At 39.5% G+C, this 26,595-nt stretch overlaps 2 long non-coding RNA genes across 3 annotated transcripts in view; one reads left to right on the top strand and one right to left on the bottom strand.

Annotated features, from left to right (window-relative positions):
* Positions 1-26,595, bottom strand: part of LOC309846455 — a 398,332-nt gene that overhangs the window by 113,003 nt on the left and 258,734 nt on the right. The window lies entirely within an intron of this gene.
* On the top strand, positions 19,415-25,052 carry LOC309846342. Of its 2 annotated transcripts, XR_014301856.1 has the most exons (4): positions 19,415-19,521; positions 20,643-20,822; positions 24,090-24,123; positions 24,550-25,052. It is a non-coding gene; the product is annotated as an uncharacterized lncRNA (long non-coding RNA). The 2 variants fall into 2 exon arrangements; XR_014301855.1 differs by lacking the exon at positions 24,090-24,123.

Genomic DNA, 26,595 nt, shown 5'->3' with positions numbered 1-26,595 from the left:
CCCCGTCCTACCTTCTTCCTTTCCCTGCCTTTTGCTTCTTGGCTAGTCACCTCCAGGATTAGTTTCAGTTCCATCTAGGTCAAGAGATTTCTAAATACTTCAGGGATACATTCCAAATTACTATCTGAGATAGAGGAGTACTGGCTAAGGAAAAGATAGGGTGCAAAATAAGAAAATATGACTTCCATTTTTAAGGAATTCAAATTATTTTTTAAAAGATTTTATTTATTTATTTATTTGACAGAGAGAGACACACAGTGAGGGAGGGAACACAAGTAAGGCGAGGGGGGGAGGGAGAAGCAGGCTTCCTGCCAATCAGGGAGCCTGATGTAGGGCTCAATCCCACGACCCTGGGATCATGACCTGAGCAGAAGGCAGATGTTTAACAATTGAGCCACCCAGGTGCCCAAGGAGTTCATATTCTTAACAAAGAGTAGACAAATATATTTTTAATGTCTACAAGCTGGGGATAGGACAACGGATACAGGAGGTTAAAGGGAAGCACTGGTAAAGAGATCATTCTGATGCTACATGGTGAATACAGGACAAGATGTAGACACATTGTTTCAGGGGCATGGAGATGAAAGGGACAACAAACAATAATTAGAAAATACAATATTTGAACCTGATGAAATCAAAGAGAACAAAGAGGAAGGTGTTTTGTTTTATTTTATTTTATTTTTTTCCTGAGAGCAATACTAAAGGGAAGCAGCTTGAGAAGGGAGGAGAAAGGAAATTGAGATAGGAAAAAAGAGGACAATACAAGACTCAGCCAGCAAACACACTCCAGGACACCCAGCAGACTTGGCTCTGTGTCAATCACCTGCACAGCTCTGAGAAAGTAAATTGAATAGTATACCTGGCAAATGCCTCAAATCAAAGAAGGCAGCGGTCAAGGACAACAAGTATATCAGCCTCTAATGGACACCTTCCTGGCCTGAGGTTCCAACTTTTGGCTTCTGCAATGAAAGATGATCCTTAGTGAGCAATAAGATATCACAAACCTAATGCTGGGAAGTTTCCATGTAAAAATCTGAGAACTTGGCTTTTGTGAAGAAGCCCCCTGATTCCAAATCTCACAAGACTTACAATTTCAGGCAAGGATGCTAGTATTTACTTGCTCCGGAAAATGTGAATGGATTCACAGGACAGAAGAACATGGAGCATGGGGAGAGAGCAGGATTTGGAACCAGAGATCTTTATCTGTTTTTCCCTGTGACACCTTCACCAGGTTTTCTGACTCCTCTCTGCTTCTGATCTCTCAAAGCTGGCATGAAAATTAAGCTCCTAAATTGAACGAAGGAGGTGAAAGACCTGTACTCTAAAAACTTTAAGACTTTTGATGAAAGCAATTGAAAAGGACACAAAAAGAGAGATACACTGTGCTCATGAATTGGAAGATTGCTGAATATTGTCCATACCACCCAAAGCAATCTACAAACTCAATGTAATCGCCAACAAAATACCTAGGGTATTTTTCATACAACTAGAGCAGAGAGTTCTAAAATTTGTATGGAACCACAAAAGACCCCAACTAGCCAAAGCAATCATGAGAAAGAAAAGCAAAGCTAGAGGTATCACTTTTCCTAATTTCAAACTATATACTACAAAGTTATAGTTATCAACACAGTATAGTATTAGCATGAAAAGAGACACATCGATCAGTAGAACAGCATTGGGAGCCCAGAAATAGATCCATATATTCAATTAATCTATGACAAAGGAGGCAAGAATATACAATGGTGAAATGGCAGTTTTTATTTAACGGTGCTGGGAAAATCGGATACCTACATATAAAAGATTTTGACTACATGGACCACTTTCTTATACTTTACATTTTGGATATGAATGTAAATTGGTACAACTAATTACAACAACAACAACAACAAAGGTTAAAAATAGAACTACCATGCAGTCCAGCAATTCTACTTCTGGTATTTATCCAAAGCAAACAAAAACACCAATTCAAAGAGATATATGCACACCTATGTTCACTGAAGTATTATTTATAATAGTCTCTATGTGGAGCAACCTAAGTGTCCATCAATGGATGCACTGACAAAGAAATTGTGGTCTGTGTACACAATGGAACATTACTCAGCCATAAAAAAGAATGACACCTTGCCATCTGTGACAGCACGGATGGACCTGGAGGTTATGATGCTAAATGAAGTCAGTCAGAGAAAGACAAATACCATGCAATTTCACTCATATGTGGAATCTAAAAAAACAAAACAAAGAAGCAAAACAGAAACAGACTCACAGATGTAAGAAACAAACTGTTGGTTACCAGAGGTGGCTCAGGGTGGGGAGGGGGCCAGGGAAACTATGGGATTAACAGGTAAAAAGTTCCCACTTACAAAATAAATTAAGTCACAGGGATGTAATGTACAGCATAAGGAACATAGTCAATAATATTATAATAACTTTAATAATAATTTTGAAAATAATTGAGCCCAGTAACTGTAAAACATCTATTAGAGATGAAATATAAGTGACACTGGAACACTTTTTTGAGGCTAACTCAAAACAGAATGAGAGGACATAAATCCATCATTGTATTTGTTTAAAAGTAATAACAATGAAAGATAAGTTTGTTTTGGAAACACAAATTCTGAGAACTGTAAAATTATATCCTAAGAAATCACTGTGTATTTTCATTTTCACCTTTCTTAGTTCTGAGATCAATTAAACTGGTAAATCGTATTTCTCAGAGTACTATAGTGTCTATAATTATAACTGATGCTTAAAGTCTTTTGATGATTTTTAAATTGTTTTAAAAGAATAAAATCAGTGTTTATATACCACCCGAGGCAATAATTCTGTCAGATCTCATTAACAAAACAAGGCTGAGCTTGATCTCTTTTTGGAAGAGAGCCCTGTGACGAGATGCAAGGCGTGTCCACAACTCCCGCTGGTGCCTCCATGTGGATTTGGTTCTACTCGCCTCCTTCTGTGGGAACCTTATGAAATGATTTTGTTATAATGATACTTGTTGCCTTTCGTCTGCTTTAATGCCGAATTCTAGTATCAGGCCAGTCGCACTCATTACCCTGGTGCTACCACAGATAGTGGATAAAAATGAGCAGAGATGTTCTTACCCCCTTATTCTAGAACAAACAAACAAGTCTGAACAGATGGTGCCTCTCAAGTCCTGTATTAGAGTTATCAGCCGGGACAGTCACATTGCTGGCTTGGAGACTGCTTGCTTTACCATAGACAAAAGAGTCTCCACCTTTGTAAATTTCTGGTTAAACCCAAACATGACATGCTGTGCAACAGAAGACTTCTGGCAAATCAATCTCTACATGTTCAGGTGAATCTATCTGGAAGCAGTATGATATGATGCTAAGTCAGGTGGCTTAGGAGTCTCACCGGTCTGTATCTATCTGCTTGCTAGGCATAGAAGTCCCTGGACTTGTCAATTTTCTCAAGTGTGTATTGTACCCCTACAGAGCATAGTTTAATGAATACATGACAAAATTCTGAACAGCAGTGAGTCTGCAGGAGACACTAAATAGCATTCTTAATATTGCTATGTGTTCTAATTAAAAGGTTCAGAGATGATATTTAGCATTCAGCTCAAGATGACAGGACCTCAGATTCTCCCACTTACATTTATATAATAATTCAGTAAGTTCACCTTTTTCTTCTCTTTCCCCCCTCCCCCACAAAATTACTTCTTTGTTTCTTTTGGTTATGCTGAAGCTATGGAGGACACAAAAGCCTTCTGTTCTTCTCAGTGCTATTTCTAACATAAACATAGGGCAAAGACAATTTTCTGACCAGATTCTTTCACTGAGAATGTCTGTCTGTGGAGCTCAGGCCAAATCTGAGACACACTTGGCATTAGCCACCTCGGATCTCATGGGCCCACGTCATTCTCATTTCCCCGAGACTAACCTTTCAGAATAGTCTGTACTTGCCCTGCCCTTGATTTTCTCTTGTGTTTTTCTATCTTCTTGTAGGTGAACTTGTGAGTTGCCTCATATTTTTTTTTTAAATATATATGTGCATAAAGATATAATCAGGTGTGTTTTATTCTCTTGAGGGGTTGGCTCTAAGACCTTATGTTTTATGTATTCCAGGTCTGAAATTTCTGTTCTAATCTAGCATTTATCCTGAGCCTAGGCTTGTTGGTATGGTTATCTGCCTGCTTTTACAAACTCTTCAATTACACAGGCCCTACATTCTTTAATTATCATTTAAGACACTGAATGCCTTTGTCAAATCAACTTACTACCCTGAAAGGAACTTGGAAAAGGTACCAACAGTGTCACCAGATTCAGCCTGGAACTCATGTCCAGGACGAAGTGTTGCCAGGTGAATGCAGTCCCTCCCCCATTCTCTTAGGGTCCCCCAAAAGGCACCCCAGGGGTGAGGTGCAGCCAGAGGTAGGAGGAGGGTTAGGTTTTAACAGTAAGCCTGCAGCAACGTTTGCTGTTCTCTCTTTATAGAGCAAGAATGGGCATGGCCTTGTGGGATTCATGAAAAGCTTGGAAGCAAAGTCTGAGCTTAGATAGAACCTGGTCAGGGAGCTGGGAAGGGGTGCTACCTGTCGTCTGGAGACTTGGTAGTTGAGAGCTTTGTCTACCATGAACACTGAGTTTGTATAGAACCACTGCTCTTGGGAGGCAGTATTCCTGGTTCCAGTTAGCTAATTTTTAAAGGCACTTTAGAAAGAGCTTTTGGGGTCATTTATCCAACAATATACTTATTTCTCTTACCCATCCATCCATCCATCCACCCATCCATCCACCAACCTACCTAATCCACTCAACAAAAAATTGAATGTTTACTCTGTGCCAAGCACTGGTAATAAAACAGATGAACAAACAAACAAAACAAAATTAGACAAGATATGATCCTGGCCTCCAAGGACTGCATTTAGTCTTAAGGAGAGAAGCATAGGGGCACCTGGGTGGCTCAGTGGGTTAAGCCTCTGCCTTTGGGTCAGGTCATGATCTCAGGATCCTGGGATTGAGCCCCGCATCAGGCTCTCTGCTCAGCATGGAGCCTGCTTCCTCCTCTCTCTGCCTGCCTCTCTGCCTACTTGGGATCTATGTCTGTAAAATAAATAAATAAAATCTTTTTAAAAAAGGAGAGAAGCATATACACAAATGAATAAGGGGACAAAAGTGCTATAAGTGCTAACTTGTGATGTGTTCAGGGTATGGTGGAGACATGGAAGAGGATTCATTCATTCTACTGGCAGTCAGAGAAGCTGTTGTCTGGCTCTGACAAGGGAGAGGGTATCTTCACATTGGGCAGGAAGACAAATTTGGGAGACAGAATAACAATCTGGTGGGAAGAAGCTTAAAACAACAGATGAAGTCTGATGATGGGAAAAATGTGAGAGATAAGTAAAATATTTCAGGGATCATCATTGGTAGGACTATGTAGTAGCTCCACAGAAGACCGAGGGGAGATATTAAATGAATATTGACATAAACTGATCTATAGGAAATCCCAAGGACTAGTTTAAGTATTTAACATGGATTACCTTCAAAACAGTTCTTTCACCTTTATATAGCTTTATCTTTTTTTGTCCTATTGAATTAAAGAAACCAAGGAAACTATTTAATAAATTTCTCTGTCAAACAGGCTTAATATCTTAGAAGTAATATTTAAGCCAGTTCTATCTGAATCAACACTAAGATTTTTCCACTACAATATCAGGTTTGTCTGGAAAGTGCATGGATTTCATCTATTTATTTATAACCTACTTATTTCATCTACCATAACAATCACTATCACAATCCTGAGTAATATGGTCACAGCAAGTCATACTGAATGATTTTCTTATAAAATATTCTATTTAGGAAGTATATCAATTTTATATACAAAATTTGAAAAGAAGACATTCACTTTCGATAAATTAAGATGTGTCATATATTACGAGTACTTCATCTATATTTTTCACAACAAATTCTTGAAACAAAACAATAATATGGAAATTATTATTCCTATTTAACAGATGGAGAACCTAAAGGTAAGTACATTTTATAATAAAACCAGAGACAAAGATAATAAGTTGCAGAGCCAGGATTCACACTGAGGTCTTCAAGATCCCAAGCCCCACGTGCTTACGTATAATATATGAGAACAAGACTAGAGTAGGATAAAAATTGTATTCTTCCCATTACTTAATTAGAGTTTTTATACATATAAAATTAAACTTACTTAAAGTTTTCATACATAAAGCCCTGGCTAGTCCCTTAAATTCCTATTCTTACCTCGATAAAACAAGAGGAGAAGTTTTTTAGTCTATTTTTCCTTCTAAGGACATAATATTGTATAGTCTTTAGCAGGGAAAGAAGAGGCAGAGAAAAAGTGAAAGAGGAATGTTCTTAGGAACCTTCCAAAAATGTCTGGCAAAATCCAAGTTGACTCTCGTTATTAATGTGAGAATATCAGGAGAATACATGAAAGCAGCTAAAAAATGAATAATGATGAAAGCAACTTAGCATAACGAAGCATGTTCCCCTTAATCAGAGATAACTCAACATTATCCAACACAGTAGACACACTAGAAGGTACATGCCTAAATCATCAAATTTATTGCTCAAGGAGATTCCCAAATGGATACAGCCAAGCATTTCCTTTAAAAGGCCAATGTGCTGAATTCATTCCTGGACCAGATTTGACTCTCTGTGGGAAATCAATTTCTTTTCTCAAACTCCAAAACACCGTTTGATAAACTGTCTATGCTTTCAGTTAAAAAAACTGACATTTTAAGCTAAAGTGTACCAAGCAACACAGATGAATTTGCAGAGGGATACAATCAGGATTTTTTCCAGATTGGATATTTCAAAGCCTTAACAAGTTTCTCAGTGTTGCAAAAGGTCAGCAGAGGGGAAGACCAGAAGTCTAGCATTGGATAGTATAGTTTCTAATTCATGAAAATTATGTAGTTCTGAGGGCCACAATGTTTACTTCTGGAAAATAAAAAAAGCACATTGAAAGAGGACATTGTGGCTGTTCCTCTTTAATTATTTCTTCTGTCTTATTTGCCTTCTATTTCTATTGCTAAGATCTCATGAAGAAAAGGAAAAAGATGATTATTTGTACCTACTACTTTTCAGCTGATACATAACTCATTTGGAAACTGGGCCCTACAGCAGGACCCTATTAATTTGTTGCATTGTTTCGCTGAAGAGTAAAAGCATGAGAAGTTTAATATGTTACCTAAGCAAACAATTACCATAGTATACCATTCAAAGTCAAGTGATATGTACAATAACCCATTTTGGCAACTCTTGTTAACTGACAGCACAGAACAACAAAGGACTTGTTTTCCTTGGTATAACTTATAGCAGTTTGGGATCATTATCTCTTAGATGTCTTCAGAATAAAATTCACATTTATCACAAAACACGAGTACTAATCAATATTTCAATGATATCTTGTATACTTTTTAAAGGAAACAATTAAAGAGATGTTGCCCATTAAAGAACTTGAAGCTACTTGATTGTTTTCTCTAAAAGTTTAACCAAGAATCTCTAAGGTGGCCCATCTATTCTCTTGGGCTACAATGGCCAGGTTTCTATAACTGAGCTTGAATACATCTATTCCATTAATATCTCTGAGCTTTCCCAGAAATCCAGTTTCAGGAAGTCATCTTTTACAATGAGGCCAAGAATAAAACACACATGTGCACAGGCACACACCTCAAAATGCAAATCAGCTCGTGTTGTTTCTTAAGCTACTCAAATCAGTAGTTCATCTATTTTGCAGTCAATTGAATATGTCTTGGGAGTGGGGATATGGAAGGAAGAATGCAAGTCTGGAGAACTCAGAACCCAGAGCAGGTTACAGTCAATGTCCTAAAACATACAAATGTATTTGACTGATCCTAAATAGAAATGGAAAGTGATACAGGAATTGCTTTTTTCTCCTAAAGTTCAAAAGTGTGGTTTTCATTTCTCCTGGGACAATGGGAACCAGCCCAAATAGTTTCCAAGGATAAAAAGAGAAATGTATGGAGAAAATCACCCTAGATGGACATCTAACTCACAGTTTTTTAAACATCTTACCAAATGAACATAGGATTTTCATTTTAACAAAGAAAATAGAAATAGCCTTAAAGGGCATGGAGATAAACCATTTTCAAATGTGAAGCTAACTATCAAATAAAGATTGTAATTATTAGCTGTTTTGAAATTATAAAGGCCAAAGAAAACACCCCTGGAAGACACATCTCTGAGCAAATAAATCATTATTTCTTCAGAACCAACTTTTTTTTTTTATTTGACAGAGATCACAAGTAGGCAGAGAGGCAGGCAGAGAGAGAAGAAGAAGCAGGCTCGTTGCTGAGCAGAGAGCCCAATGCAGGGCTCAATCTCAGGACCTTGGGATCATGACCTGAGCCAAAGGCAGGGGCTTTAACTCACTGAGCCACCCAGGAGCCCCACAGAACCAACTTTCAAATTTTCAACCACGTCCCTAGAAGTAGTGAGGCTTGGACTCAGGCAAGCTGTGTGTATTCCCATCTTGCTATTTACTAGCGTGTCCCTTAGCCCTCCGACCCTAGTTCCTCTTTCCTAAAATGAGGTAGTGGTGACCTGGTGGCCTGTTTCTCAGGTCAGGAGGATGAAATGAAATGCAGGCTGGCCCATGGAAGCCCCCCACCCCCACCCCTGAGGCAGTCTTGATCCTTAACCACCGGAGGCCAGGCTATATGAAGGAACCGACCTGGAGACCTCCCCACTTGGCACTTGCATGCTGTCTGTTCCACAGAAAGAAGGGGGCACAGCTCCTGGAGGGCAGGGCCACTCCAAAGGTGAAGCACTGCTGCACTCAAGGATGCGGACTGCACATATCATTCTTTGTTGGACCCTGGTGGCTAAAACCCCACCTCTCCAAAAATCCACAACATAAAAAAATACAAGTAATAACAGCTAAATTTTACTGAGTGCTTACTATATGCCAGGCATCCTATTCAGTGTTAGTATGTATTATGTAAAAGTACTATTATTTTCAAAGGACTAATGGGGTTACAAGTATTCCATGCATTCTTATCTTGGACATTATGAAGAGGCCGGGTCAGTAACTCCAGAGATTAGGCTAATGTGTTACTCACCTCTTAGTGTCAAGTGCCTGAATCAGATGGCACCCTTGGTGAGGGAATCCTAGAAAATATGGACTTGGCTGTCATAAACAGAACACACACTGGAGAATGTGGGTATAAGGCAAGTCTGAGTGAGCAGCATGGAAGGGGAGTTGGAGGAGGGAAGAACGAAGAAGCAGATAAGAGAAGCATTGTTTTCCTTTGCCATCTGGCTCGGGGGCTGGGACCACAGCAACATGATTTTTCACAGTCCCTGACACCTGGGGCATGAGGTGTGTACACTGCCAGCGCTGATGGAAAAACACACAGAAAGAGGATGGGGAGGGTAACCTCTGTGGCAGGGAAAGCAAGATTATTGCTCTTCAGAACTCTCAGACCCCCCTGAACTCAGTGCTGCCTAGACCTTCATCAAGCCCCATCCCCTGGGGTGGGGAAAGGGACAGTTGTGGTTAGAAAGCAAGACGTGCCAACGTTATCACCAGCCCGCGTCGTGGGATCCGTAGTGGTGGGTGGGGTCAGTAGGGAGAGAACAGTGTCTTAGAGGGAGCGTTTGTTGCTTTTGCTAAATTTCTATGCTATTCACCTCCTTTTACAAAACTACTTGTTCTGCGGCCAACATTTTGAATGTCTTCTCTAGGATGCCATCTGCCTTATAATATGTTGAAATCTCTTATTGAAAAAAATCATCTGATTCTGCCACTCGTGTCGGGTTTATTTCCCTTTTTACTTGGCCTGAGGAGGAGAAAAAGTCATCATTTCAGTACCTAAGTTCAAATGAATAGTCTTTTTTCCTCCCACACACCTGCTTTCTGAGCACCTTTTTTTTTCCCAGTTACAGTTTAATTACTTCACCCACTATCCTCTTCCTGAGGTTTATCAATCACATTTTTTAAATCTAGCAAAATCCAATAGCTCTTCTCTGCTATAATTATGGCTGCTGTTATGCTCTATAGCAACAAGTAGTAACCATACTTACTTAATATTGAGTTATATATATATATATAGTAATTGTTTTTACTCAATACACTGAGTAAAGGGGACAGGTAGGGAATCACAAAGCATACTCTCCAACCTCGCAGAATATGGGAAAAGCTAAGGGAGTTCAAACAATTTTAACAGAGTGATTGAAACAGTTAAGGTGTTGGTAGAAAAAGAAGAGGGATATTTAGTCCTTCTGGTAAAATTCCCAGGGTTATGGCACAGAGAGAACTGCTTTTCAAATCCCATGCTGGGGGTTTCAGTAAATGGTTAAAAAAAAAAAAATTGTATAAGTTGCTATGGAAGAGGACTGTCCAAACAGACCTGCTCCTTCTTTTGATACATGTGGCAGACTGTAATTCTGATTTTCCTTCCATTTATCTTTTCACTCTTCTATTTTTGGGACCCTCTTGCTTTTCGTTCCCTTCAACTACATTTGGACAACTGAAATCTGATTGGAAAATAAAAAGAACAGGAGTGGGGGTAGCAGTGGGGGAGGACCTTCATCCAAGGCAAAGAAGTTTCTCCCAGCACCTCCATGACTGATAAAGGCACATCATTCCTGGGGTGCAGCAAACTGGAACTGCTCATCACCATTCCTTCTGTCCCTCATATTCTATGACCCAATGTCCCCTTGCTTTGCCTGCCATGACACTGATTCTGTGAGTCTCCTGCAATATCCTCACCCACTTGAAACAAGTTCTTGTTAATTCCCAGTTATCTGTCTTCATCTCACAACTCACAGGATCACCTTCTAAAAACCATTTCAACAACTGAAAACAAACTCAGCTTTAGTGACTGGACAAGTCTACACTGACCCTTGAGGCTCGAATACAGTCTTGAGAATAGCTTGAATCTGTGGGGAATGTGCTCTGAGAGAAATAGAAAGCCCCAGCCACAGCAGCTTTATGTATTTTGTCCAACAAGAAACTCTGGAAAAGGCAATCCAGATCTGGCACAATGACTCCCACGCCACTGATCTTACTTCCCCTTAATTTCTTTGACGCATGAGGTCTAAATATTCATTACATCTTTCCTTTCCATGGTTAGGTAATTCCTGTGCATATTATATCTAATATTAAAATAGAAATTATAGAAAGCAGGAATCAGCTCCTTGAGGGTTTATGTTTAGTACAGTGCTTGAGGTAGATGCTGCGTAAGAAATGCATGCTGAATAATTGAAACCTCTTAGGAATAGGGGTGTACAAATGATCTATGTTGGCCAAGCTTTTTCCACCTTTCTTTAGAGCCATGCATTGAGTAATCTTCTTTACTTTCATATTTTCTTCTGTATCAATTCTTCTTCAACACAGTCCTCTAAATGTTTTTGTGGCCTAGTAAACACATAGCACTGAACATTTGCTTTAAGTAATCCATAAATTATACAAGTAAAAGAAATTTAAAAATGTCTTCTTCATGGACCGTAGGTCACTATCATTTACTGTAGAAGACCTTTGGAGAATGCTATAGCTTCCAAAATCTTATCTCTTTTCTTCAAAAAACATTATAAACATTATAAAAATCAAGTCATGAAAGGATCAGCAAGCTTCATACTCTCCACATTAGACAAACATGATAGGATGAATTTCTGGGTACCACCCCCCATCATATGTTCAAGTTGTATAATATTTGACCTGTTAATAATCATAATTCAGACAGTCAACCTGATATCATTTTAGTGCACTCGAAGAAACCAAAATATGAACAGTCCTTGATCGCATCAGAAAACAACTCAATTTAGAATCTAGTCTTCCTGATATGCACCAAGTGGTGGCCTTTCCTCCCTTCCTTCCTCCTTCCCTCCTTCCATTTCTTCCTTCTTTCCATTGTATGCATTTATTTGTGAGAGAGAGCACGCAACTATGAGTGGGGAGGGGGGAAGCAAAGGGTGAGAGACAAGTAGACTCTGAGCTGAGCAGGGAACACCACACAGGGTTTGAATTCATGACCCTGAGATCATGACCTGAGCCTAAATCAAAAGCCTAAACCCTTCACTAACTGAGCCACCCAGGCGCCCCCACGTGGTGGACTTTGCAATAACGAAGTCTGCGGAAACAGGTCTTAGAGAAACATGGTTACAGATTTATTTTAAAATATAGAAGGATGAAATAGGGTAAGTCATTGTAAGAGTAGAAAGGGCAGCAACAAAGAACCCAAGTATTCCTATTAGAAACATTGAACAGCATTAATTAAACACAAAGACAGCAAGATGACAAAATAAAATGACCATGAAAAGCGCACCATTTTCAGTAAAGACTAACCTATCAATGTTAAACATCACGACTCTAATACTCAGTTTCTCTGATCACACGTGGATGTTACTTGCATTTATCATGGGGTCAGCTGTGCAACGATGACTCAAATAACAGTAAAGTTTCCAAGGCAAGATCCTAAGAAACTCTTTTTTTTTTTTTTAAAGATTTTATTTATTTATTTATTTGACAGACGGAAATCACAAGTAGGCAGAGAGGCAGGCAGGGGGCAAAGCAGGTTCCCTGCTGAGCAGAGAGCCCGATGAGGGGCCCGATCCCAGGACCCTGCGATCATAACCTGAGCCAAAAGCAGAGGCTTTAACCTACTGAGCCACCCAGGTGCCCCCTAAGAAACTCTTTTAAAACTGTCCTCTTTCAAAGCCTTTCTTCGAATGTGGTATTATAACTTCAAGAAATGGAGAGAGAATACGGGTATAATAAGATATTTCAAGAAAGGCCAGTCTCTGGAAGAATAATCTTCACCGAGCCCTCTAAGAATTGATGCCAGTTACCACAATTATTTGCAGCCTTAAGTGACATCTTAATAAGCAGGCCTGGAAATTCATGGGAGCTGGTTCTCTGTGTTGGCAACTGCATTTTAAGCTGGTAATTAGATTCAATGAAAAAGTCTTCCTGCCAAGGCCAGAGCCTTTCAAAAATCTTCTTTGAACTCAGGGTTGTGATGCACAGCTAAGACGCCCCGTCCTGGCCCAGGTAACGGGCCACTTTCTCCAGACTGTGGGCTGAACCTGCCAGGCCACGTTACTGAGGTTTGCATCTCCAGGGATTAAGGAAGAGTGGGCCAGGCTGGGTGCTCTCTGTTGGTGGAGGTGACACCAGTCTTCAAGCCCTGTTGTGTGGGCCTCCGAGAAAAAGCAGGACTGTCTTCCTCAGTGGGGAGGGAAGGAGATGGCCTGGTAACAGCAGGGACGCTGGAGCTCTGAGACACATCCACAGAAGCTCCTACTAGGGATTTTCTGAGAGTTATGGGAGGGAGGGACGAGCATACAAACTGATTTTTCCCCCTTCTCATCCCCATCTGTCAGGCCAGATGAGTGCGGGGGGGGGGGGCGCCACCCAGGCCAAATATGGAGGCCTAGTCCTAAGCATTCCTCACTGAACCCAGTCCCCAACTGGCACCTTCCAGCAGAAACACATGATCTAAATATTTCTTTTGGAGTCCTCTCCTGTTCCCTTTACCGCTATAAAAACCATTCTAAGAGGATAATTTTCATCTGCTTATTTGTAACATCAGCCCAGATTTCATGTAGAAATCTGGATTATTTTGACACCTGCAGACAGGTTCACAAGAAAACACATGGGCTCATTTGCCTTAGGGGTAAGTGAGAGCACCACCCGTGACTCTGGAATGACAAAGACATAGGGCCACCTCGTGGTGGACTGTCAGTCAGAACCCACCTCCCAGCCTTCCATTTATGAACACCAATGAGAAGAATGGGTGGTTGGGGAAAACTAAATACAATAAAATCATTTAAAAAATTAATATGAAATAATTCTTTGGGTCAAATTTCAAATAATGATGGCAATTCTTCTGCAGTATCCTCCTGGTTAATTTATTTAATGGGCTCAAATCTAGAGAACGCTGTCATAGACTAAGAGCCAGCAGTTAATTCTTATCTTGTAAATAGATGAATTCTCTCCCTGTTTGGGAACAATCAATAAAAGCCTGGCTTGAAATCTGGCTGAAATAGCCACTCTAATGAACAAAATAAAGGACAAAATTCAGACGGGCATAAGAACAGCGCTCTGTGTAAAGTACAGAGTGGGCTGATCACAATGACAGCTCCTAATCTTCCCCCCTGAAAAGTGACTTCCATGGAATAAAGTCAGCTTACATGGATTTTCCATTTAAATGGTCAAGGATTAAAAGGAGCCGGTGGGACAAGCGTAACTCATTCCTGTAACATTCCCCTTAAAATACACATACACATCATGCTATCCTTATAAAAATAAGCTGGCTTCTTGTTCACTGGAATTTAAAAGCAAAAGCTGACACTAAACCGTTTTGATGAATGTATGACATAGTTGGAAGACTAGGCTGCACTTCATTTTCCTGAATTTCTGAGCTTCTGTGACTATCCTACCACGTTAGGCAATTTGCAGTGCTGGAACCCCTCAGCGGTTACTTATACAAAAACAGACATTTCATTTGAAACCTGACAAGGCTCATTCCTCTCCTAGCTCAATTCATTATGACAACCTTTAATTGGGTACGCAGCCAAAATGTGGCCCTGTTTAATAGGCTTGTTTCAGTGTATCCCATAGACTACTATGCTTATTGGGCATAGTCATTGAGAACGATTTATTGAATAATACTTGATAAAGAGAGGGCACAAAACCTTTCAAAGGGTGGTTCTTGGAAAGCTTAAAAGTCCACCAACTAGCCTGCATTAAAAAAAAAGGAAGAAAGAAAGAAACGTGAGAAGTTAAGAAAATTCATATCTTACCAAAGAGTTCCATGACTGAATTGCAACCATGTTTAATTCTGAGGGTTTAAAGAGTTACATCCTAACAGAAATTAGTTGATATCAGGCTTTTACTCTAGATAGTCATAGGGAGCTGTGTACATGGGAAAGGAGAAAGATTATCTATGAATCATACCTATAACTTGTTTTATTGATTTTTAAAAAAAATAAAATTAGAGGAAAAAAGGCATTCCAGCCTGCCCTTTGAAGTTACATAGAAAGGATTGGGTTTACAGTACTTGGTTCGATAGAAAGACTTGTATTTGGTTGGCAGTTATCTCAAGAAAAATATTATCTAAACATCACCTCGCCTATTCTAGAGCAAGCTGAAATTAATGGGGAAGTTTGCTGCTTTGTGCACTACACTGGCAAAATTTACCTAATAATCGTGCTTTGTAAGTTAATGAATTATCAAATCAATCTTCAATATGGCCATTCACAGCCATTTCGAGAGCAATTTCCTCCAGGACCTCGCTCAGAACAATGTTCTTGTGTCACTCACCCCCGGCCCCCATTGGGGCAATACACCTCCCAGCCTGGCCACTGCAGAGTGGAACTAATTCCTTCCTCTTAACGCCTCTCTCCAATTAGCTGGTGGGAAATAGAAATGATTTACTTAAAAGACAGCTTTTCCTCTTACTCAAACCTATCACCATTCTCATCCAAGCATCACTCAGCTGCTAATTTTCTTGAGAAGTTGTACTGTGCAGGGGGAAAGAGCACGGAGTTGCTAACACAGTGACGTAAGCAAGTTATTTAACCTTCCTATGCCTCAGTGTCCTTACTTGTCAAATAGAGTTCATTTCTGCTTTCTACTCTTACTGCAAAGATTAAGTGCCAAAAGCATGCTAGCAGCACACAGGGTTGCCTGGTTCATAGCAGTGTCCCGTGAATTACTGTCATCGTGTAATAGGCAAATAAACAGATAAATAATTATAAAACAGTGTCATAGAGCAACCACAAAGGGTAGGTACAAGATACAGTGAAAGCACCAAGGAGGGTTAAACTGTGCATCGTCTCTATAATATCCCTGACAATTTGTCACCAGAGACCATTAGGACAGATTTGACAAAAACAAACAAACAAACAAACAAAAAAAAAAAAAACAAACAAAAAAAACCACCAAAAGCAACAACAACAACAAAAAAAACAAAACACACACACACAAAAAAAAAAACCCACAAAAAAACCCAAAACCAAACCAAACCAAACAAACAAAAAAACCCCACACACCTCATGGGGCAGGCAGATCTAATTAATGCAATATTTTCCCTTGAAAACAAGTTTTTAAATTCTCTAAAAATGGCCTGCCACTGGCTTTCACTCGTTCCTTCCCTTTCTCCTCCAAGATCAAATACTTTCATGTTTTCATGGTCAATGAGAAACCAACAGAAAGACCCTATGGGCTTCAAGTTCCCCAGAAGTATAATTCTACCACAGTGAGAACGGCCATGCCAACCAGTCCCCAGTGACTGTTCATGCCTAGGGTTCAGAGGCAACCTGAAGGATATTCTCTCAATAGCCAAGAATAACACAATTAGAGACATTTACAGGGTGGGTGGGGTTGTGAGGGATGGCAGAGGTGAGAAGAGTGCCAGCTATCGATGATCCTCGGTAAACAAGTTATGAGCTTTCCCAGGTCTTTTTAATTTTGGGGGGGATCATATTGTATTCGCCCTGTGCTCCCTTGTGCCTGCTGTAGGAATGCATAATTGAATGGCTTTATCCCACATTACACACACTCTACAGTATCTATCAAAATCTCATGTTCTTTCATGTCAGCAATATAAGCAATAGATATTTCAGAAATGTATAAGTGACATTTAAACAAAATTATTGAAGTACAGGATGAACACACTGCTTAATTACATACAATATATTCTTATTTCTTGCATAACGACAAGTAACTTATTTCTATGAGTTAATCAAATGAGCTCCATGTCTGCTGTTGAATGAGAGCTCATTTTCCATCCTTCCTCCCTTTCTCCTTTCCTTTCATCCATATTTATTTTAAATTTATTGGACAATTTTAAATGACAAAGTTACTCTTTGATTACAAGTGAAAAAAAACTCCAGATATTAAAAAAAGTAAAAAGTAGTCAGAAAGCCCTGCTTTTCTCAGGTAGTAGCATCTTCTTTCTCTCTGTTTATATAAATGTACACAGATATTTAAATTTATTTTTATTTTTGGTCCAACACAGGGGTCATATTATAAACATTTTTGTATAAACTTATTATTTTGTTTATTAGATTTAGATATTTAAACACTTCAGATCTTTAAAGGATTTTAAAAATAAATAATCCCCAATATGAACATAGGGATAGGCCATGTTTAAACTTTGCTCCTTGTTTAGAATCTAATAATTTTTTAAAAAAGAGGAACCATATTTTACACATGAGTTAATTAGCTCCAGGGCTCTAGACACAAGGATGAAGATCATGTTTGTACAATCTTCTAGGAGAAATGGACTCCTTCTAGGAGAAATGAACTAAGAAGAGTTACTAGAAAGAGGTTGATGACAAGGATTTCCTCGCTTACCTACAACTCTGCATGGGCAGAGAGCAGTTCCCTAGGCCTGTGAGAGAGTTAAAATACCACTCCAGATGTGAGTCCCTAAGTAGGAACCTGACACCGCTGCCTATCAAAAGGCAGTGTGGTGACTCAGAAGCACATTTCCTCTTGGGAGAGGACCACTGCTGCTTATAAGTAAGTGGTAAGCTAACATCAAAGTACTCCAGAGTAAGAATGGGATTTAGACAAAAGTCTGGTCTCAGTCCTGGATCCACCATTTACCAGTTATGGGACACTGGATAACTGTGTTCTTCAATAATCCATAGTGTGTGGGGGGCACACACATGCACACACTGCAAAGCAGTAAGAATCACTGACGACATGACATGCTGATAAAACCTACCTCCCAGGACAGCAAGAAGATCAAATGATCACCTGCCATGAAAAGTACTTTTAGAAACTGAAATGCAATCCCATGTTCAAATTATATAAAGAGATTCTTCTCAAGACATTTCATTTTATAGGTTTCATAAACTGTTTAGATGGGTTCTTTTTATTTATTTATTTATTTTTGAAATTGACACCATTTGAAAAACTACTGCAACAAAATTTTCTTAAAAAGAGTCTGTCAAAGGGGTAGATAGTATATAATCTACATTTATGTAGAGACTATTACCCCTATTTTACAGTTGGCAACACTAAATCCCAGACAGATGACATGGCTGTTGTGGGTCTGAGCTGGAACTAGCTTACCCGGCCTCATCTTTCTGCACAATCCAGGGTATTTCCAACATTTACTCACACTACCTCTTCCTACTCCAAACCTCACAAAATGTAGAGAAGATCATGAAAAGTAAACCTCAAGTGGATTTATGGCACAGTTATACAAATATGCATCAAGTTTGGGCCGTTTAAGTAAGTATTAGATAGTAGTAGTTTCCCTTATGATCTCTTCCACACACCAAGGAACCTCTCTCCCTCTCATATCCTACACACCAAAGGGAAGACCAACCTGTGGTCCACCACTGCTATCAGCATTCTTAATTGTTTCTAATTCCAGCTTGGAAATAGAGGCCATGCTGTTCATTGACTATGTGGAAATAAGTGATACTTGAATTTTAAGCTCAAGTGTTTATTTGCAACTTAAAATTCAATAAACATTCTGGCATATCATATTGGGAGAAAGGCACATGTAACTCTTTGATTGTAAGTATTTTGTTATTTTCTGATCTCTTTGACTTAATCCTAGGATAAATATCAAATTCTCAGGCAATTTCGATATGGATAATTCTGTATCCATGGTCAAATGCATCCAATGCTAGGTCAATGATTATGAAATTTGTTTCACAACTGTATTACATAGCTCTCTACCTTCTTGAGCAGAATGCATTTCACATAATACACTGCTGCTTGGGGACTCAGAGTCATCACTATGAATGCCATTTATTGTTCAATTATGTTTTCAGTAATTATACTGGTGTATGAGGCTGCTGGTTTCCATGCTATGTTGGCTCAGATAGCAATGCGACTTTGGGGGGCTCATATCTTTTGTTCTTATATTTTGTATGTTTTATGTTCTTGTATCTATTGTCTCCTTGTCAGTTGTCTCTTCTCTTCTTGCTATTAATACCTCAGTCAAGTAGCAATATCTCTCATTAATCGTTTAAGAAAGCAGTTGTGTTAGTTTGTTATGCTGTGTATCCAACTACCACAAAATTAAAGGATACACAGAACACAAATTTATTATCTCCTAGCCTTTCTGTGTCAGGGGTCTGGGCATGGTTTAGCTGGGTCTTCTGCCAGGCTATAGAGCACCTACCAGGGCTGGGCTCTCATCTGGAGGCTCGCTTGGGAAATTGTTCCCGTCAGATATTTTTAAGTTGTTAGAAGAATTCACTTCCTGTGTCTGTAGGACTCATGGTATCTTGTCTCTTCAAAGCCAACAGAAAGGAAAACAAGTCTCTCAATTAAGTCTTGAGTCCTATGTAACATAATCACAGGAGTGACATCCTATCACCTTTGTTATATTCTGTTGGTTAGAAGCAAGTCACTGGTCCTCCCCAAACTCCAGGGAAGGAATTATATGAGGTCATAAACACCCAGGAGGAGGGGATTATGTGGCTACCCTAGAACCTGTCAGCCATAGCAATACCAGTTCATCCACTAGGAATCAAATGCAAAGTTAGGATAATACAGCCATAATGAGAGGCCAGAAGAGTCCTTGTGAGTTAACTGTAACTAGTTTTATGACTTCCATTTTATGTATTTATTTTTTTAAGATTTTATTTATTCATTTGAGAGAAAGAGACACAGCGAGAGAGGGAACATAAGCAGGGGTATTGGGAGAGGGAGAAGCAGACTTTCCACTGAGCAGGGAGCCCAATGTGGGGTTCCATCCCGGGACCCTGGGAGCATGACCTGAGGTGAAGGCAGACACCTAACAACTGAGCCACCCAGGCGCCCCATGACTTCCATTTTAATTACTGTCTGAATCTTGAGCATGTTCTGGGCACCCTGGCTATTCATTGTGTGATTTTTAGCTATACGGATGAGTTCTCAAGCCAGAAATGGTGACTTTCAAGAAATACCACCACTAGCTCCTATTTTCTTTCTTCTCAAAATAGGTTGTAAAAATGCTGGCCAGTTCACTATCATTACTACATGAAAACAGCTTGTTACTGAGTAGTTGAGTCTGTCTGTGTATGACTACTGTTCAGTTACTAAACACTGCCTAACCCACACGGTGGGTCAGGGCCAGGCATTTGCTATGGCGAAAGACCCAGAATAGTAAGCAAAGCAAAAGTGAATATCTTCCTTCTCTTCTGACTCCTGGAAAACAGGAAGCTTAGCCTCTGAAGCCTTGTGCTGTTTGATTGCCTATAGAATTCTTTCTAATTGGTGATTTAAAAAAATCTATGTGAAAGTTCTCTGTAGAAAATACCAGAACAATCATAGATAAACTTGCACAAAATTTCTACCTCTTTCATTACACACACCAGTCTGGAACTTGTTTAAATTAGTTTCTTCTTCCAGGTTAAAAGGTCAGATCTTTGTGCCTTCTTTGGTACCACGAAGTAGATATCACTGGCATCATTTTCAGTGTACCTAACTTTTTTTTTTTTTTTTAAGAGGGGGAGGGGAAAGACAAGAGGGGCAGCAGGGGAGAGAATCTTATTCAAGCTCTATGCCCAACACAGAGTCTGACGTGGGCCTCAGTCTCATGATCCTGAGATCATGACCTGAGCCAAAAAATGAGGGTCAGAAGTTCCACTGATTAAGCTACTTAGGCATCCCATGCATAACTATTTTAGACCAAAGTTGTTAGACTTTAAACTCTTTTTCAGTTGTTATTCAGAAAAAAGGAAATGTATGCAGCAAGTAGAATGACCTTTAGAATTCATTGGAAGAAAATCAAATGCTTGCCACTTCTACCAGCATTCATTACATTGAGGAATTATTCATTGGATGATGAATAATCTCTCCCTGATGTAGGCATCACTGGGAACACAAGACAACACGGGGAGGTAACTCTATGACTAAATCCTATATACTAAATACTATATACTATATACTAAAACAGTATCTCTTACTTTGCATCACAATTGAATTGTTTTTAAATTTAAATTAAATTGTTAAATTGTTTTTCCTCCTAGTCAAGGTATTTAATTAGCTTGTGCTTGTTACTTCTATGCAAAACATAACTCCATAGTGCAAATTCAAAATAATAGCAAGATTTATAGCACAGGAATCCATTCAAAATGATAGAAAGATTCATAGCACAAGAATCCTTCAAACTGTAGCTAGAGCAATGAAATTAGGCACAAAGTCAACCAATCTACAAATAAGGCAAGTTTGTTCATTTTTATATAATTTACTGAGATATAATTTAATGAGAACCTTCTATAAAGGCTAAGAAGGTAGAGTATGGAAAGGATTCAAGATCAATGTGTCTGGAAATGGTTTACCTTTCTTGACCACTGGAAAGACTTGCTTGGGCAAGAGGGCAGCATGTACACCTACTTTAATTTTTTAAGTTTGGGGATCTTAGGGAAGAAAAGACATTCATTGCCCACTTTGTCTCAGCCAGAAGGGATACAATCTTCAGAGAAAAGTCCTCATGCCACCCTGGTGGCCAGAGTAGTAATGGTGGCATGATGTAAGGTCCTAGGGATGAAAGAGACTCCAAACTCTCATGTCCACACCCTGAATTCCAGTGTCCCTTGGATCTAGTGCAGCATCTATAAGACCCTATGGATTCCAGAGGGTCTTGGGGGTTATTAGAGAAAGAGGACATCATGGCCAAAATGGTCATCACTGATAATGCTTGGTGAGATGGATAGGGTGGACAGTTCTCACGTGAATTTGACGGATGAGGCTACTCCTTGGCAGGTAGTTAGTAGCAAGGATCCAGAGCTCGATCAGCACTGGAAGGAGATCTAAGCTGCATTTCCCTTCACCTCAAGTCTTCTTTGAGTGGCCACAAACCTCATCTATGCCAAGAACCAGTAAGATGAGTAAGATCCTGAGTAAGGAGCCAGATTACAACCACACACGTTTCCCCTCTTTTCTGTAGTGGCATGTGTATATGCTTCCCAGAGAATGGGGGTGAGGTGATGGGCACATACAACAGAGACAGTCCTGGACCCAAATCACTAACTTGTACTAAATTCACCTTCTACATCAGGCCCAATGGGGCAGAGGGTGGAATAATACACAAAATAAAATGAAATTTGATTACAAAAAGCAACCAAAGTCAACCCTGAGACAGAAGTTATCCTGTGCTAGCTTATAAAATACCCTGGATAACTATAATCAAATATATATTATAAAAATCACAAAATTCATAAAAGAAGGGGACTTCTGCATTAAAATAGGAAGGATAACTCCTGATAGTAGGAGACAGCCTCGAAGGGTTGTGTAAGCAGTTCAACATGAACCATGGAGTCAGGCTACTGGATTTGAAACCAGCTTCTACTACATACCAAGGGTGTGACCTTGACAAATTAGTTAACCAAAATGTGCCTCAGTTTCCCCATAAGGATTATCCTCAGATTATCTGAAGTGTTTGCCACTTTGATTATTACATATATAACTCACTTAGATAAATGTTTGCTGTTGCCATACTCATCACTGTCACCATCACCACTAGCTGCTCCAGAGTTCAACCAGTTTTCCTGCATGTCCCTTACAATCCAGCATCAGGGAGAGGGTACCAGCATGGCGGTGGACCCCCTTCTATCAAAGAGAACCACTGAGCCATGTTGGCATAGCCTTCGTTCTTTCTTGGGAGTTACCCTCCTTGCACTCTGGGAAATAAAGATTTTTGCATCTATGTCCATTCCTCTTAGATTGAAACTTTACAGACCACATATAAACTAGGGATTTAGTTCCATGATCCTACCTAGTGTATCCCTGTGGAAAAGACCACTGGCTTCTCACTCCAAAACTTATTCTCCCTTCCTCCTTAAATTAGGTACATAGTACATACTCTGCATAGTATGAAGACTGCATGAGCCTGAATCCCCTGCCCCTAGGCAGGGCTCTGTGGCTTAGTTCATGCCAGTGAGCTATTCAGAGGATACAAATGGAAGCTTCTGGAAAAGTCCTTGAGAGCCATATGGTATATATCTTTTCCTCCATTATCACCTTATTGTTTGTCCCTTCCTACATTTTATTTCCCAGAATATGAGTGGTTGGAACTCTAGGAGCCATTTTTTGGATCACAAGATGTCCTCAAGAATAAGAGGCAGAAGCTAAGATGATTTAGGAGAAAATGGAATGAGCCTGGGTCCGTAGCACCTTAGTCCATAGTGACCCTGAAATTTCTATCCTTGGAAAATTTCTTTCACATAGAAGAGAAACAAATACTTACGCTTTTACCACCATTGGGGATATTTCAGTTACATGCAGTGGGTTGAATATTAAGTGACATGATCTTTTAGCCAAATTCCCATCGGTGGCATAAATTTTGAGTTGCCAGGAAGGTAAGGCACTTGAAAAGCTAAGATCATTTTTTCTGATTTTCATATGATTTGTATCAAATTTGAGTTCAGCACAGAATACCATCGTTTCAATCAACTTCTTTAACAAAGCTTGGAAGGTATATTCTCCACACACTCACTCATTCATATAGTTGGGCTAATATGTAATACATGAAGATCAATTGTCTCTAGAAACTTGGAACACTAACCAGCAATGGTTAGTGTTCTATTAGTGTTCTAACCAAAGCAATCTACTTAAATTGTACTTTCAGACTGGAGGCAAGCAGCCCTCTGAACACACATCCACTCAAACCCATTAAAGGGCAATGGAGTGTGCAAAGCGATAACTCTACAAGGGAATCTAATTCAAACTAAAATTAAGTCCACCTGAAATTTAGTGTGTTCAGCAGCAACTTTGAACCTGCTTCATATATAATCAAGCCCAACCCTTTAAAAGAAAAAGGCAAAATAAATCAAGTGCTATTTCTAAAGACTTTCCTATTAAAATGATGAGGTATTCTAAAATGATACTCATAATCTAACTACTTTGCCATTACCCTGGTGACCTCCTCCCAAAACAAAAACATTTCAATAGTTAGAATTAAAGTGTTGATGGTATAAACTAGAGAGTAAGGACTGCTTAACCCACATTTACATTCCCTGGTATGTTAAATATAGTAGGTGCTTAGTAAATGGTTGTTGAGATGAATCTGCATTTTTAAAATGTGTATTACTTTCATCATTAAAGTGACAAATAAGTTTCGTGATCTTGAGAAAGTTACCTTTCTTTTTCATATCCTCATCTGTTAGAAGGGGATAGAACCCTCTTCCCAAGATTAATGAGGTATGTATGCAAAGTGCCTTAGGTAGCACATGGTACAGAAAGTGGACAATAAATGATAGTTGGTATTCTTATTACTATTATTTGTATTGTCAGTATGTCATTATTATTATTACTCTGCTTTAGATTCTGTTCTGCATGCTGGACAAAGTATTGTGGAACATAGTCCTTGCTTAGAAGATTTCCAAGGCAGATGGTCTATAGATATGAAAAAATAAATGGAGACCCAAAGTTGGAGGGATGTGACAGCCAATGGACAGTGTTCTTGGGATGGGATCCAGGAATTCACTCCTAGTCTGAATTTGTTGACTGCCTTGTGCCCTGCTGTAGCTCCAGCCAAACTTCCACTTGCCTCCCTCTCCCTACCCCCACTGTCGTTGCTCCATATTTTACCCACTAAGATTTCCAATTTCCTGCTTCTTTCCCCAGAGCTGCACTAATATTCCCCGCTGGGCAGATATCATCCCTGCAGATTAAGATCCTGATGACAGACTGCCCTGAGGCCCCAGCCAAGGACTCTTCACACCTGCGTAAGGTCCGCTGGGCAACCTAAGAAGGCAGGGCCCTATCTGGTTCCATAATCAAAGATCATGAGTTCTGTAGAAGTTTGGAGAGACAAGCCCATCCTGAGAGCACATGAGCAAGTGATACCTGAGCTGGTTACTGAAGAAAGGTCTAGAGAAGAGGGAAGAAGGATGTACCAGGTGGAAGAGGCTCTATAAGCAAAGATCTGAGCTGGTAATTGCACATGGGAACACAGCGTGGTCTCAGCAAGCTGCAGGGAAGACAATCTAAATAGATGTTGTCAGAAATAAGGTTAAAGTTGAGTGGGGACCATACAAAGGGGTTTTGGCATTAAACTGTGTTTGAAGAATTCAACTTTCCTGAAACATATAATTGGCTTTGACATACAAGTACTCATTACATGAAGGGCAAAGTGGAGCTTTTGGAATATTATGTTGGTAAAGGTACATGTAGAAGCCCAGGCAGACTGTGCGTATCTGTGGACAATTGAGAAGGAAGATGAAATCTATTACAGGTAGGAAGCTCTGACTCTAGAAACACAGAACTAGTTCTGACATAAAAAATAATTGGAGTGGTAGGGCGCCTGGGTGGCTCAGTTGGTTAAGCAACTGCCTTCGGCTCAGGTCACGGTCCCGAAGTCCCAGGATGGAGACCCGCATCAGGCTTCCAGCTCCATGGGGAGTCTGCTTCTCCCTCTGACCTTCTCGCTTCTCATGTTCTCTCTCTCAAATAAATAAATAAAAATCTTTAAAAATAAAAAAAATAATAATTGGAGTGGTAATCAAACAATATCACCAAAAAGCAACTCCACGGAATTTGAAGTTTCCATTAAATATCTAATTTGAAACACAGTATTCTGGAGCTGCAAAGCCATCCAGAGTATATTTTATCTTAAAGGTCAGGAAAACGAGGTTCAGGAAGATATATGTCTTGCCTCAAGTCTCATAGCCTATTGGAAAGCCTCAACCCAACAACACAAACCCTCCTTGGGTTTTAGGCTCCATAAGTGACACTTTTACATCAAATTCCACATTTTTAGTTTAGGTAAAACTATATAATTGTAGATAAAGGTCTTTTCACTTAGCAGAAGTTACATATGTACAATTAAGTAATATAAATAACAGATCTTTATTTTTTTTAGCATTCCTTTTGCTCTTTGTCAATATCAAGTTGAAATCAAACTTAATAAAGACAAAGGAAAACTAAAATGTGTTCCTTTCAAAACATTCCATTGAGCAATAATGCTGTTATTTCTGAAGTCGAACAAAAACATGACCGTGACCTTCTTCTTACTTACAAGTTACTACTAACAAATGTAAAAATGGTATAGAGCATTTTAAAATCAATCTTTAGAGATTGTTTCTATTCAATAATATCATGCTAGTAAAGAATGTCCTTTTAATGTTTTGCTTCAATTGGCCCACCCAATTATAATCTCAGTGTAAACACCTAAATATCTACCTACTTTGAAATAGCACCTACTTAAAAAAAAAAAGTCTATCCAATTACAAAATTATATAAACTTCAAGAGGATGTGAGGCATCAAGGGGTCACTTTGCTCCTGCCCACAACCCACAGTATTCTGTCATATTTTCTTAAATTCAAGTGGCAGAATTTGGACTCTCCGTTATAGGATTCCATTAGGCTGTCCTCTGACCTCTCTGATTCTACTCAGCACCTCCCTACGCAGATGCCTGGTGCCAGTGACCTTGTCCAGCTGCTGGCGGAGTTGGCCACTGCCCCCCCTCCAGCTGCCTTCAACTACTGATGGACACTGGACATCACCTTCACGCACAAGCAGGTCATCAGTGGTCTGTTGAAGACAGGCATTGGAACTCATCATACAGCCAGACAGTTTCAGCACTACCTCAGAAGCTGCTAAGGAACTCCTCTGAAAGTTGTCTTTTTTCATGAGCTGAATTAGCTCTTTTTATTAAAGAAGCAATAAAT

Source organism: Mustela nivalis (genome assembly GCF_964662115.1).
Source record: "Mustela nivalis genome assembly, chromosome: 13".
NCBI classification, from domain to species: Eukaryota; Metazoa; Chordata; class Mammalia; order Carnivora; family Mustelidae; genus Mustela; species Mustela nivalis.
Note: the sequence above shows the minus strand (reverse complement) of the source record. Positions and strands in the feature narration are given on the sequence as shown.